The sequence below is a fragment of the Silene latifolia genome, chromosome Y (assembly GCF_048544455.1).
Source record: "Silene latifolia isolate original U9 population chromosome Y, ASM4854445v1, whole genome shotgun sequence".
NCBI lineage: Eukaryota > Viridiplantae > Streptophyta > Magnoliopsida > Caryophyllales > Caryophyllaceae > Silene > Silene latifolia.
Genome location: NC_133538.1, coordinates 145,878,432 through 145,891,468, shown reverse-complemented (window position 1 = coordinate 145,891,468; position 13,037 = coordinate 145,878,432). Strand labels below are relative to the sequence as shown.

Here is a 13,037-nt window from a genome sequence, read left to right as displayed (position 1 = left end):
AGCGAGAAACAAGGGACTCGAGATACCTATCACGGTTCCCTTCCCGAGGCGGCTGCAGAATACCAAAGTTAATCAACGGTTTGGCAAATTTGTTGAACTTTTGAAGAACTTGGAAGTCTCCGTGCCGTTCACCGAATTGTGACTAAGGTACCCTCTTATTTAAGATTTATGAAAGAAATTTTAGCACGTAAGAGGACTATAAATGACAAAGTGAGACCGTACCTTTGATCGAGATGGGATCACCCTATTTCAAAATAAGTTACCCCTAAGCAATCGGACCGGGTAGTTTTTCGATTCCTTGTCACATCGGTATGCAATTGATTGATAATGCGCTATGCGATCTAGGCGCTAGCGTAAGTGTCTTACCTTTATCTCGGCTAAGAGGCTTGGTTTGAAAAACCGAGTTGCACCAACATGATCGTCCGGATGGCCGACCGTAGTCCGCCATCACGACCATTAGGATTTGTAGAAGACGTACCTGTTCGGATAGGGAAGTTCTTTATTCCCGTCGATTTTGTTGTCTTAGATATCCCCGAAGATGCACACACCCCTATTATTTTAGGGAGACCATTTCTATCCACCGCCCGTGCGGTGATAGACGTCGATGGGAAGACTTTGACATTTCGGGTAGGGGATGAGGAGCCGATTTTCATCGGTCCAAGTTCGGAGAGCTCCCATGCAAGTTCAACCTTGCAATGCTCTTTCTTCTATTGTTCCTATTGTTGACGCTCCAGATGAAAATTTGGAGAATATTGTTGTTATTGTTGACCCTCCGCCTCGTTGAGAGCAAGAAGGAGACAAGTTCGTCTGTTGTCCTTACTGCAGTGCGGATGAAAGTAAGAATGGGATCACAAAGGACGTGGTGTGGCCATTATCAATCAAAGTGGCGACAAGGTTGTCAAAGAAGATGACAGAGGAGCGAGAACGAAGAAAGTTTGGACCTACATAGATTGGAACTACATTCCTCCTCTGCGCAGATGGTGATTCGAGTTCATGGAAGATGAAGAGGTCGGTCGTGATCGCCGAGGTGACGTCCTCCGATCGAAAGCCCACGAAGGGGCTACGAAAGTCGATGAGAATTAAACGGGGAAATGCTCCGTGTAACAAATTGTAATAGACAATTCGTTTGAATTTCTTTTAAACTTTGTTTTATTACGTTTTAATTAGGACAATTAGTTAGACATTTTTTTAGCATAAACTAAGACTATAGACTTTGTATTTTCTCGCGTATTTGGTATTCTGGATGTGTTTGGATGTGTTTTATGCAGGTTTGGGGAAGTTTCACGCATTTCGAGGAAGTAAAGACGGAAAATCAAAGAGCCTACAAGAAGAAGTTCTCGATCGAGTACTTTTTGTACTCGATCGAGTGGAAATTGGGTCGATCGAGCTGTGTGGTTACTCGATCGAGAAAAGCCAAAGAGGAACAGGTCGATCGAGGGGATGTCTACTCGATCGAGCATAGGGGACATCAAAAGTCCTCGATCGAGTGATTTAAAAACCACTCGATCGAGTGGTATGAACAGGACACGGGAGTTTCCTTTCTTAAAACTCTTATTTTCCTAATTCTATTTTCATTTCACCCTAATTCCGTCTAACCCCCTCCCTAATTGCGATTTTCACTCCCCCAAATCCCCATTTTCTTGCCCAAAATCACCAAATCCGTCACCTACATTCCATTGCTAGCACTTTAATCTTCAAAAGCCCCTTGTTTTCCCTCTCATTTGTGTTCATCTTCACTGTTTTTAAAGGGAATTAGGGTTTGCGGTTTTTTCGATTAAAATCCGCCTTTTTTGCTTGGTTATTTGAAGTTTAATTGCTTTCATAGGATCATCATCATCAAGATGGATGCAAGTTCTTTGCCTTCTACTAGTACGTTCTCCAGCCCGTCCGTGAGCGAGTCAGTGGTCCCTGCTGTCACCACTACTTCTGCCCTGGTCACCACTACAGTTTCTGTTTCTACCCCTGCCAGGTCCCTCACTATGCTGGAACGAGGATTCACTCCTCGTTTCCCGACGCTTGGTATGCTGCCACCGAGGCCGCATCGGCGAGCTAGCCGATTAGCCATCACTTCCACCCTTCGAGGCGATGTTACGGGAGAGGGCACTCTCACTCCTTTACCGCGGATGCCCACGGTACGTTTTACTTCAGCGGACCACCGGACTCGGTTAGCGGCTTTACTTCGTTGCCCCCTCTCCTCCACCCGTTTCCTTGCACGGACTGACCTAGAGACCTTAGGAATTTATGAGGAGGTCTGTAGTTTGTTGAACGGGACGGGTATGTCGGGTCTGATCACCATGCGGGGAAGTCGCTATTCGTACCCCTACATACGAGTTTTTCAGCTCCTATTCCTTTGACACCGACTCTTATGATGCTGACCACTCCAGTTCTTGCATTCACTTCCGACTCCGCAATGAGTCGCACCACTGGACTTTGGCCAGGTTTGGGCAGGTTTTAGGCCTAGTTAGTGACGGTCCCACCGACCCACCTAGGGATCTCCTTCAGCCACTTTGGGCTGCACTTTCTCACACCCCCTTCCCCTCACGGAAGGGAGCTCACGTTCACTTACCTGCTCCCCGTTACTTTTTGAGACTGATAGGAGAGACCATTTTTGGGCGACCTGAGCCCAATAACGTGACCAACACTGAGCTAGCGATTCTCGCGGGGTACCTCAACATTGACTACGGTACCCCATTTGTTCTAAACATTGCCTATCTAGTAGCTCAGCATTGGAACGGAATTGGGACTCGGGTCAAGACCGCTGTTGTCTGCGGCGGGCTAGTGACTAGGATTTCCCGCCACCTTTACCCCACTGACCCTGGACTCACTACACCCGATAGGATGGCTTACCTTGACCTGGGTGCCATGGCTGACTTCGCCTGGTTCCCAAAGACGAAGGGGAGCGCGAGGACGTGGAAGATTTGTGGTTCCACGTCTGTTACCTTGCCGTGCTCTACCCTTCCTCCACTCTTACCGCTCCCGTCTGCTGCTGAGGGAGCGAGGCCACCTCCACCCACCTACCACCTTACCTTCACTCCTACTTCTTCTTCTAAGAAGAGGAAGCGGGAGGCCGGAGCGACTTCTAGCTCCCAGACTCAGACTCCGGCCCAGACTCAGACTCAGACTGGACCCACACAGACTCCCACACCTACACCTTCACTCACTCCACCTCCTTCCGATCCGGCCTTTCCGGCCAATTTTGTTTGCCCTCCTGTTTTAGGGGCGCCCGGGGTCATGGACCAAGGGCGTCGTGATGCCTTGCTTTTGGATATGTGCAGGTACATTACTGAGATGAGACGGGATATGGCTTTGGTCGTATTCCCGCTCTACGAGTACCACATCCGAGCACGACGACCAGTTCCAGCAGGGTGGCCACATCCCTCCTTCTACCGATACCCAGCGGACGGGTACCCTCCACTACCTTCTGACTCAGAAGAGGAGGCGGAGGAGACACCGGTAGCACGAGAGGTGCGATTCTGGGCCGAGCGGGCGGCACGAGCCGCCGAGAGAGGAGGAGAGTGATCCTCCGTTCACACCCGGTCCGGAGGATCGGCTGGAGATGACGACGAGTTTCCACCTTGTCCGTTCTTTGGTTTGGGAGACCGTTTTGTTGAGTCGGAGTACCTAGGAGACGGCGGTGCCGACGACGAGTAGCTACTGGTCTACTCACTTCCCCAGTTTTCTGGCTGGTTTGGGGAAGTTCGCTTTTGTATGTTCCTTGCTCTTTTTATTTTGTCTCCTTTATTTTTTTTATTTTATTTTTATTTTGCTGGTTGTATACCCCCATCCCCCATCTTTCTGCTGGTGTATGCTGGAGGACAACGAGGGCGTTGTCCGTTTTGGTTTGGGGAGGGTATTGCATCCTTTTGAGTCTGCATCTGCATTTGTTTTGCATTCACGTTTAATTTCTTGCTTGCATTGTTGTTTATTTTCAAAAAAAAAAAAAAAAAATCAAAAAATTAGAAAAATTTCAAAAATTCAAAAACAATTCACGTTTATTTTTGCATATAGGTTGAGTCGGAACGGTAGATTCCCGGGATGAAATTGCACTATAACTTGTCATATTACTTGAGCCTTACACTTTTATTGATAGTCTTTAGCCTTGTCATACGCATAATCTACGAATTTTTGTTCAAATATAAGTTTTTGTTTAGACTTGACCTATAAACTGGCAAACTACTTAAAAAATTCTGAGTTTTAGAGCCATAACTCGGTGACATTCATGGCCATTCATTAGGGAATTTTGAGAGTAGTACTCCTTGCATAGCATGTTTGTCTCATTTGCACATTTATGACATTCAATTTCTCGTCAAATGCACATATTCGGGTTTGTGGTTGGTGTCACATGCAGGGAGGGTCTTGCAAATTCCCCTTTCTTTACATCTTCACCCATTTAGCTCCACTTTAGCCAAAACTTGCCTTTTTGACCCATTAGCTACATTCCAAACTAAGCCTGCCTAGTCAAGCTAGTTAGTATGTCTTTTGTGGTATGTCTTCCATTGCAGTTTGGTCCGTAATTCTTGTTGGAGTTGGTGTATGAATTAAGGAAGGAGGAAAGAAAAAAAGTATTGAAAAAAGAAAAAAAAAAGAAACGTGAAAGAAGAAAGAAGAAAAAAAAAAGAAAAAAAAAATTTACATGAAAAACAGAAAAAAGAGAGTTGAATCGAAAAAGAAAGAAAGAAAAATTGTGAAAAAGTTGTACCCTCTTGTCAGAGTTGAGAAGATGTTCGAAGATGTACAATCGACAAGAGTTGTTTTTCAGTTAGTTGCTTCAGACGGTGTCTTTAAAAAGGGAAGTTTGTGACCGTCTGACTCCTCCGTTCTATCCTATATTTTTTTGAGGAGATTGTGCTTTGAGTCTAGTGAGTTTTGTGCCAAGTGAAGGGCACTAGTACTTAGTTTTTCAGTCAGTTTGAGATCCGGATGGTTTCATTATGGTCCTGTTAGGAACTAGCTTGACGCTCTTACCTCCACATTTCCATAACTTGTTTTGCCTCTTCTCACCTGAACCTCACTATTCCCATTTTTTTTTGCATACCCTCGGCTGTGACGGACATTATTGGTTGGAGTTTGTGCATTAGTACTTGAATTGTCTTTCATTTTTGTTGCATGCATGCTATGTAGGTCGCAGTTAGGTGAGTGACTGTCCTTTCTTCTCCCTTTTACATATTACATTCGCCCTTTGCTTCATGAGAGAAGAGTGACCACGTGAGAGTCCAGTTTTGTTGGTCTTGCAAGGTCGATAGGTCAGCTTTATTTATGAACAGCTTATAATTCGTTTGCGTCTTGACGCTTGGCTTTAATCGTTGATTTTTGTTGCATTAAATCGGTTCAAGTAGATAAGTTAAGCTAGCTCTGAGTTATCATTTCCGTTCCATTAGTGTATAGTTTTGAGTTTACTCGAGGGCGAGTAAAGGTTTGGTTTGGGAGATTTGATACGTGCCTAATATATAGTCTTTTTGGCCTATTTCAAAGACGTATTTCTATGCTTTTCTATACTATTTTTATAGTATTTTGCCCCGAATTGGCTACTTTGGTGTATTTTGTCCTTTTTGTAGGAATGATCGCGAAAGTGGTGGAACCATACTCCTTTTCGTCCTTTTTGCATGCATTTAGAGGAGACGGGATTGACCCAGAGTGAGTTACTGCATTTGGAAGCGTCGTGGCACGCACTACGAGGCACTTGGGTGAATACGTGAGCTGAACTGAAGATAAAAGTACTCGATCGAGCTATCCCTTAGTCGATCGAGTGATTTCTAGACCCCCTGGTACTCGATCGAGCTATCCCTTAGTCGATCGAGTAAGCTGCACATGACCAAGTCCTCGATCGAGTAAGAAGGCGGTCGATCGAGGGACTTCTTTGAGATGATGGTCGATCGAGTGGTTTAACCCACTCCATCGAGAGGTTTTCGACGTTATGGGCTTTAATCAGTCCATGCTTTACTTATTTCCGCGTAAACTCTTGGTTGTTTTGGCTATTTAACCTATGATTTACTAGGTTAATGGCATCTCCTTTTTGATCTAATCTTCGACACTAGAAAACTACTGCTTCCTTTCCTACGTTACTTTTTACTTTCGACGGCTACTCTTGTTTTCGGGATTGCTTCATTGGATTTCGTGTTCTTTACGCCGGAATTTGCTTGGATTGTAATTCCTCCCTTCTCTTTATTAATAAGAAATACTTGTTGTTTTAATTTCTCGTTTATGTTATCATTTCTCTTTGCCCTAATTTTCGTTATTACGTTTTATCATTTATTCATTATGGTCTCTGCTGGAATTTTATCTGCTGTTAGTTTAATTACCGACATGAGTAGCTAAACCCTTTTCATGTTGGGATTAGGGGATCTGCGGTAGAAAAATGACGACGTAGTGAATGAATTGGACGAATTGATTAAGAGACCCTGTCACTATAGCAATTTAACTGTAATTCCCGACCTAGTTGAGTGCACGCTTCTATGTCACCCATTAAATCAAGCAATTAATCCTGGATCGAAAGATTGGACTAAATAGGCCTGGTATAAACAAAGAGACTACCCTAATGAGGACGAAAGTTAAGTTAGTGGTATTTTAGGGTAGGAAGTGGACCGAAAGGACCTTCTAACATCCGTCTCACATTAGTTAAATCAGTCATTTCTATCACCGAGTTGTTGGACTACCGTAGTGAACCGAAATCCTGACATGTCCCTCTCTTCTTGATAGTTAAATCGTAATTTACTGCTTTTATTACTCTTAGTTAGAATCAATTTTAATCAAACCCCCATTTGTTACCATAGGATTAGAATAGGCAGCTATAATTACATTTCCTCCCTGTGGATTCGATACTCGACTGCCTCTGCTACATTTTAGTTGAGACCGTTAGGTTTTATCTTTGATAGGGTTGCGATAGCCGTGTCAGGCGCCAATTGTTTTGGTAGGGATTTTACTGAACAGAAACGTCCTGCCAGGGGAATTAAGAAGGGGTGATCTAACTCAAGTAGTTTGCCTGACTAATATTGCTAAATAAATAAATATGTAAAAAGTAAAGACACAAAGATTTTATACATGGAAAAACCCTGGGAATAACGGAAAAAACCAGGGGCACCAAGCCAGGAGAGATTATTACTATGATTTTGAGTAGCCTGACAGAGTATTTGTATATCAGGCGTGACAGGCTAAGGATATTGCTAAATTATGTTTTGAATACAAGAATGAGAGTGATAGTACGAGTATGCCAGTGTGTCCCTCTTGTTTTTGTCTTCTCTTGTATTTATAATAGCCTTAGGAGCGGTTTTTCCAAGCTTGTTTAGTGTTTCCTGGTAAATAGGACTCGTGCCCTATTTACCCGGAAGTAGTTGATTGATCTCTTCAGCATTTCAGTCGTTGCTCTTGACCTTTTCTTCCATGATCTCCTTTTGAATAAGTCTTCTTTATTTATAAGGGCTTTACTTATATGGCCTGATAATGCCTTCCTTGTCACCTGTCTAGCTTTGATAGTGTTATCCTTATGCCTGACATGGTTTTCTTTTAGTTCAGGCCTGGTAGTTGCCTGTCCTGTGCTTCTCTCCTGCTTGGTGCCTGTCTTTATACTCTCAGTGCCTGACTTGAAGTACTTCCTGCTCAAGTCTTGGCTTTAAACGTTGCCTGGTCTTTGTCAGGTCAGGCAGGATAATTCTGGGCACAACAATTGCCCCTTATCTGCTTATTCCTTTATTGGGTCTGGCCAGGAATGAGGAGATAAAAATTTGGGCCAGACAGAAATTGTGTAGGAATCTTTAACGGATTAGGAGTTGTGTTTGGTTCAGCTTCTATAACGGCTATATTGCTATAAATAGGGTAGATTCACAAAACCCTAGGAGAGTCATGATTAAGCTCAACCACCTGTTTTCTTGCCCGTTTAATTTTGCGGCTATAAATATCTTGCTTTGTATATTTTGCTTCCACATTCCAATCTTCTAATTTCTTCTTTCTCTTTCTAAAATTATCTTTTGCAAAAAATCATTCTTCATCAAAAAATAAAATATGGCTGGAGGTAGGAGAAAGACGACTGCTTCTAAGGCTCCTGCTGAGGTTGAGAAGGTTCCTGCTGACGTTGAGAAGGTTCCCGCTGTTGTCGATGTCCCATATATCATCCCTGAGGATGAAGTTGTGGAGGTGGTTGCTCCCCCAGAAATTATAACCGTTGTTAATAATTTGGCGCAAAATTAGTGAAAAGTAATTACAACGGTTATATTTGAACCCGTTGTTAATACTTTTCAACAACGGTTGTCAATGGAACCATTGTTAATAAATTATCTAATGACAACGGGTTTATGTGTAATAACCGTTGTCAATACTTTCAAGCAAATACCACTATAAATACCACACAAACACAGATCAGCTACAGCCACAAACACAAACACAAACACACAACCACACTCTTTCTCATCGTCTCTTTCTCATAGTCGCTTTATCATCTCTGTCACAGTTGTTGTAATCGTCTCTTTCTTTCTCTAATTATCAGGTATATATCTATCGCTTTATGGTTTTAGGTTTTGTCATCTCCGTCATTATTGTTCTTCCTCTAATTATTTTATTTGCATGTGTTTTTCTCCGTCATTGTTCTTTCTCTAATTATTATTCTCTTAGTTTTTCTGCGTTTATTAGTAAAACAAATTAAATAAAATAAAACAAAGAAGATGATGGTGAGGATAGTAAAAAAAATCCACATTTAACATACATACACTTAATTAATTGATATATATACATAAACTTAATGCATTCCTAAAAATACATTTCTTAGATGTTCATATAGGGATGCATTCTCTTCTATGAGAATCATCCTCTCCTCCTTTGCTATTTGGCGGTTTCGTTCCGCAGATGCAATATCATCATATAGCTGCATTATCTGCGGCTCTAACAAGCCATTTTTTTTTGCCACCTTGATTGCGATCTGAGCTTGCTCAAGGAAGAGCATGTTCTTCCTCTGATTGCCTGCAAGTGGCTTATGAAACTTTTGTTGTACTCGGTCATAACGCATGTTAAACGAATGGTATCATTCATTATTGAAGGAAGTTTAGAGTTTATTAGGTTTTAAATATTTAGGGTTTGGAGTTTAGGGTGGAGATAGTGATATAATGGACTGGTTATTGAGATAGTGGAATGGATTTATAATTAGTATATGTATCGTTTGAGTTGTTTTTTAACTAATATGTTTAGGGTTTGATGCTTAAATTAATACAAAGTATGGCTTTTTGTTTAGGAAGTTGTGCCATATCCCTGCTTCAAATCTTATAATCCTTCGCATTCCATATATTGTGTTCTTTCATGCAGGGATTTTGGCTGTAATAATGCATCTAGTAATATATAATTAATTGATGCAGGAGGTATTTTGGCAGTAATGCTTTGTATTTTTTTTATTTGTTTTAAAAACAATAACAATGGTTATTTAAAAAAAAACCCGTTGTCTTTAGTTATAACAACGGTTTTTTCTATTGTAACCGTTGTTATAACTTTTCCACCAACAATTAGTCACACTTTCCACAACGGTTATTTAAAAAAACTTGTTGTCTTTAGTTATAACAACGGTTTTTTCTATTGTAACCGTTGTTATAATTTCCCACCAAAAATTCGTCACACTTTCTACAACGAATGACTCGTAACGACAACGGTTTTTAACCGTTAATAGTTTTCACAACGGGTTTCTTAAAAAAACCAACCGTTGCTAAAAGCTTTAACAACGGATGCTTTAACAACGTCCGATTTTTTATATAACAACGGTCTTTAACCGTTGTTATACCTTATTTCTGTAGTAGTGCCCTTTCAAGCGCTCCTTCTATATCATGCTTAAGATCATAGAAGATAGAACCTAGTACCAGGCCTGAAGCCAGCATTTGCAGCATCCTGTAGGCAATAACTCCTTAGTTCTGAAAACCAGCTTAGAGAATCTCTGGCTTAGGATTACTATTTCCTTACACCTAGAGTTTGCATAATTGTCGGTGTTTTGGCAGGGAATTTACTGAACAGAAGCGTCATGCCAGAGGAATTAAGAAGGGGTGATCTAACTCAAGTAGTTTGCCTGACTAATATTGCTAAGTAAATAAATAAGTAAAAAGTAAAGACACAAAGATTTTATACGTGGAAAAACCCTGGGAATAAGGGAAAATACCACGGACATCAAGCCATGAGAGATTATTAATATGATTTTCTGTAGCCTGACAGAGTATTTGTATATCAGGCGTGACAGGCTAAGGATATTGCTAAATTATGTTTTGAATACAAGAATGAGAGTGATAGTACGAGTATGCCAGTGTGTCCCTCTTGTTTTTGTCTTCTCTTTTATTTATAATAGCCTTAGGAGCGGTTTTTCCAAGCTTGTTTAGGGTTTCCTGGTAAATAGGACTCGTGCCCTATTTACCCGGAAGTAATTGATTGACCTCTTCAGCATTTCAGCCGTTGCTCTTGACCTTTTCTTCCATGATCTCCTTTTGAATACGTCTTCTTTATTTATAAGGGCTTTACTTATATGGCCTGATCGTGCCTTCCCTGTCACCTGTCCAGCTTTGATGGTGTTATCCTTATGCCTGACATGGTTTTCTTTCAGGTCAGGCCTGGTAGTTGCCTGTCCTGTGCTTCTCTCCTGCTTGGTGCCTGTCTATATACTCTCAGTGCCTGACTTGAAGTACTTCCTGCTCAAGTCTTGGCTTTAAACGTTGCCTGGTCTTTGTCAGGTAAAATAGGATAATTCTGGGCCCAACAGTGGGTTTATAAATCAGCTCATATAAGTGCACTTTCCTCATCTACCACTTTAGATTGCTAAAAGAGTTGTTGTAGGTTATTTCTTCTTATAGATGCGGGTTGTTGCAGTAACAAAACTGAGTTTTTCTCTTGTTCTTCTTGTTGGATTGTTTCCATGGCTTCAATTGCGAATTCCACCACATTGCAATAAGGAGAGAGATCAAGGCCAATGAACCCTAGTCTGGACCCGAGTTGGTCAACCGTGCCATGGTGCAGGATAGACGCATTTGCCAACAAAAGGAATGAATTGAAGAGCTTCACAAATCTAAAACCAGGCTGATGGATGCTCAAAATGACTGTTCTGCCTCTCACTTCTGCCATCTTTTTCTACATGTCAATGATTTGCAGAGCTGAAGTACTGTCCAACCCTGACGTGGGCTCATCTAGGATCAATACCTTAGGGTCATGGATTACATCAACACCAATGGAGACTCTCCTTCTCTCTCCCCCGAAAATTCCTCGAATTCCCTCGCTGCCCACGAGGGTCCTAGCTACATGATCTAATCCTAGCTCTTGCATGAGTGACTTCACTCTTGAGCTCAATTCCGAAGATGACAATTTCAGTCTCAATTTTTCACTAAACATTAATGTTTCTTCTACCGTAAGTAAAGGGAATAACATGTCCTTTTGAGTAACATACCCTGAGATCTTGTTAAAGTTGGCCATTTCTATAACATTGCTATTAACCAAGATTGACCCAGCTTGTGGTGTTAGCTTACCTGCCAGTATATCTAGCAAAGATGATTTTCCGGCGCCACTGGGTTCTACAATAGCATGTATTTCCCATGGCTTTGCTTTGCAGTTCACCTAGTTCAGCACAGTTCTCATCCCACCCGCCTCCGGCATCCCCTTTCGGCCCCTTTTGAAAATATTAAGTGAGTATTCATGACACTGATTGTAGATTCTATAACTAATGTTTACTGCATCAATCTCACACCCTTGTTTGTTCATTGAGCTTACCCTTGTTTGTTCATTGATATTTCTTAAACGTCTTTAATTTCTCCGACTTGAATGCTAAATTTGTGTTATTCTATTGCTTGAATTGTATCTTTAACTCTCAACCTGTAAATTCTTGGAGTTAAATAATTTGGCTGGTGTTTATTTATGGAATTCATGTCATTGAAAAAATGTGGGTTTTTAGTTTTGGCTGGAATGTAACTGTGAACTGTACTGGGTGGTCATCTTACTACTAAAAACTCGTGAGTTATGACTGATTGAATGTGTAATGTGTCCAATGACTACCCGTGGTCTATTATATGAGCTTGTTTTTTTTTCCATATTCTGTATGTAAATTGGCTAGTTTGGAAATTTGTGTAGTTCACATGTCAATGTTATAATTGTACTAGGGTCATGACATTATTTTTCCTTTGTACTCTTTAGTAGTTTAACTCCGCCTGTGAGTGTTTTCGGGCATTCACTGCCGGTCCGAAGCCCAGATAAAGGAGGAGGGTTGCGGTAGGTCTGTGGCAGCCAACATAAAAACTTAGTCACATTTTATGGACATGAATCAAAATTTGAGGTGTTCGGGGAATCTAAAAGAAATAGACTATCAAGTAAGGACACATCTTGGTGGAATGATGAGGTGAGACAAGCGATAAAGACAAAACGTGAACGCTATAAGGTTTTGGAGAAATGCATGAGTGATGAGAACTTTGAAAACTACAAGGAGGCTAGACGAGCCGCTAAAAAGGTAGTGCAAGATGCGAGGGCAAAAGTTAACCAAGAAGTGTATGCCAGGTTGGACATGAGAGAAGGAGAGAAGGATATCTATAAACTGGCTCGCATAAGAGATCGAAAAACGAGGGATATTGGGAGAGTTAGGTGTGTGAAAGATATAGACAACAAGGTTATAGTTCAGGATAACGAAATAAAGGCTAGATGGAGTTCTTACTTTGATACTTTATTCAATGGACATCAGGAGCAAGGTTTTGGGGATGTAGAAGTAACACCAAGCATGGTTAGTCGGGAATTTGTGCGTAGAATACAAAAGAGTGAAGTTAGGAAGGTGTTAAGAAAGATGGGGTCAAAGAAAGCAGAGGGACCGGATGGTATACCCATAGAAGTTTGGAGGTGCTTTGGGGAGAAATGAATCGAATTGGTAACCACGCTCTTCAATAATATTTGGAGGAGCAACAAGATGCCATCAGCTTGGAGGAGAAGCACTCTTGTCCCTTTGTAAAAGAACAAAGGTGATGTTCAGGAGTGTTCCAATAATCGAGGAATTAAACTTATGAATCATATGATGAAGTTATGGTATCAGATAATCGAGCAAAGGCTTAGGAGATGTG

The 13,037-nt window shown here is 41.5% G+C and overlaps 1 pseudogene; it reads right to left on the bottom strand.

The window, feature by feature from the left end:
- The window catches only part of LOC141629125 (ABC transporter G family member 5-like), a 28,086-nt pseudogene extending 16,386 nt beyond the window's left edge, over positions 1-11,700 (bottom strand).
- Between the last annotated feature and the right edge of the window lie 1,337 nt (positions 11,701-13,037).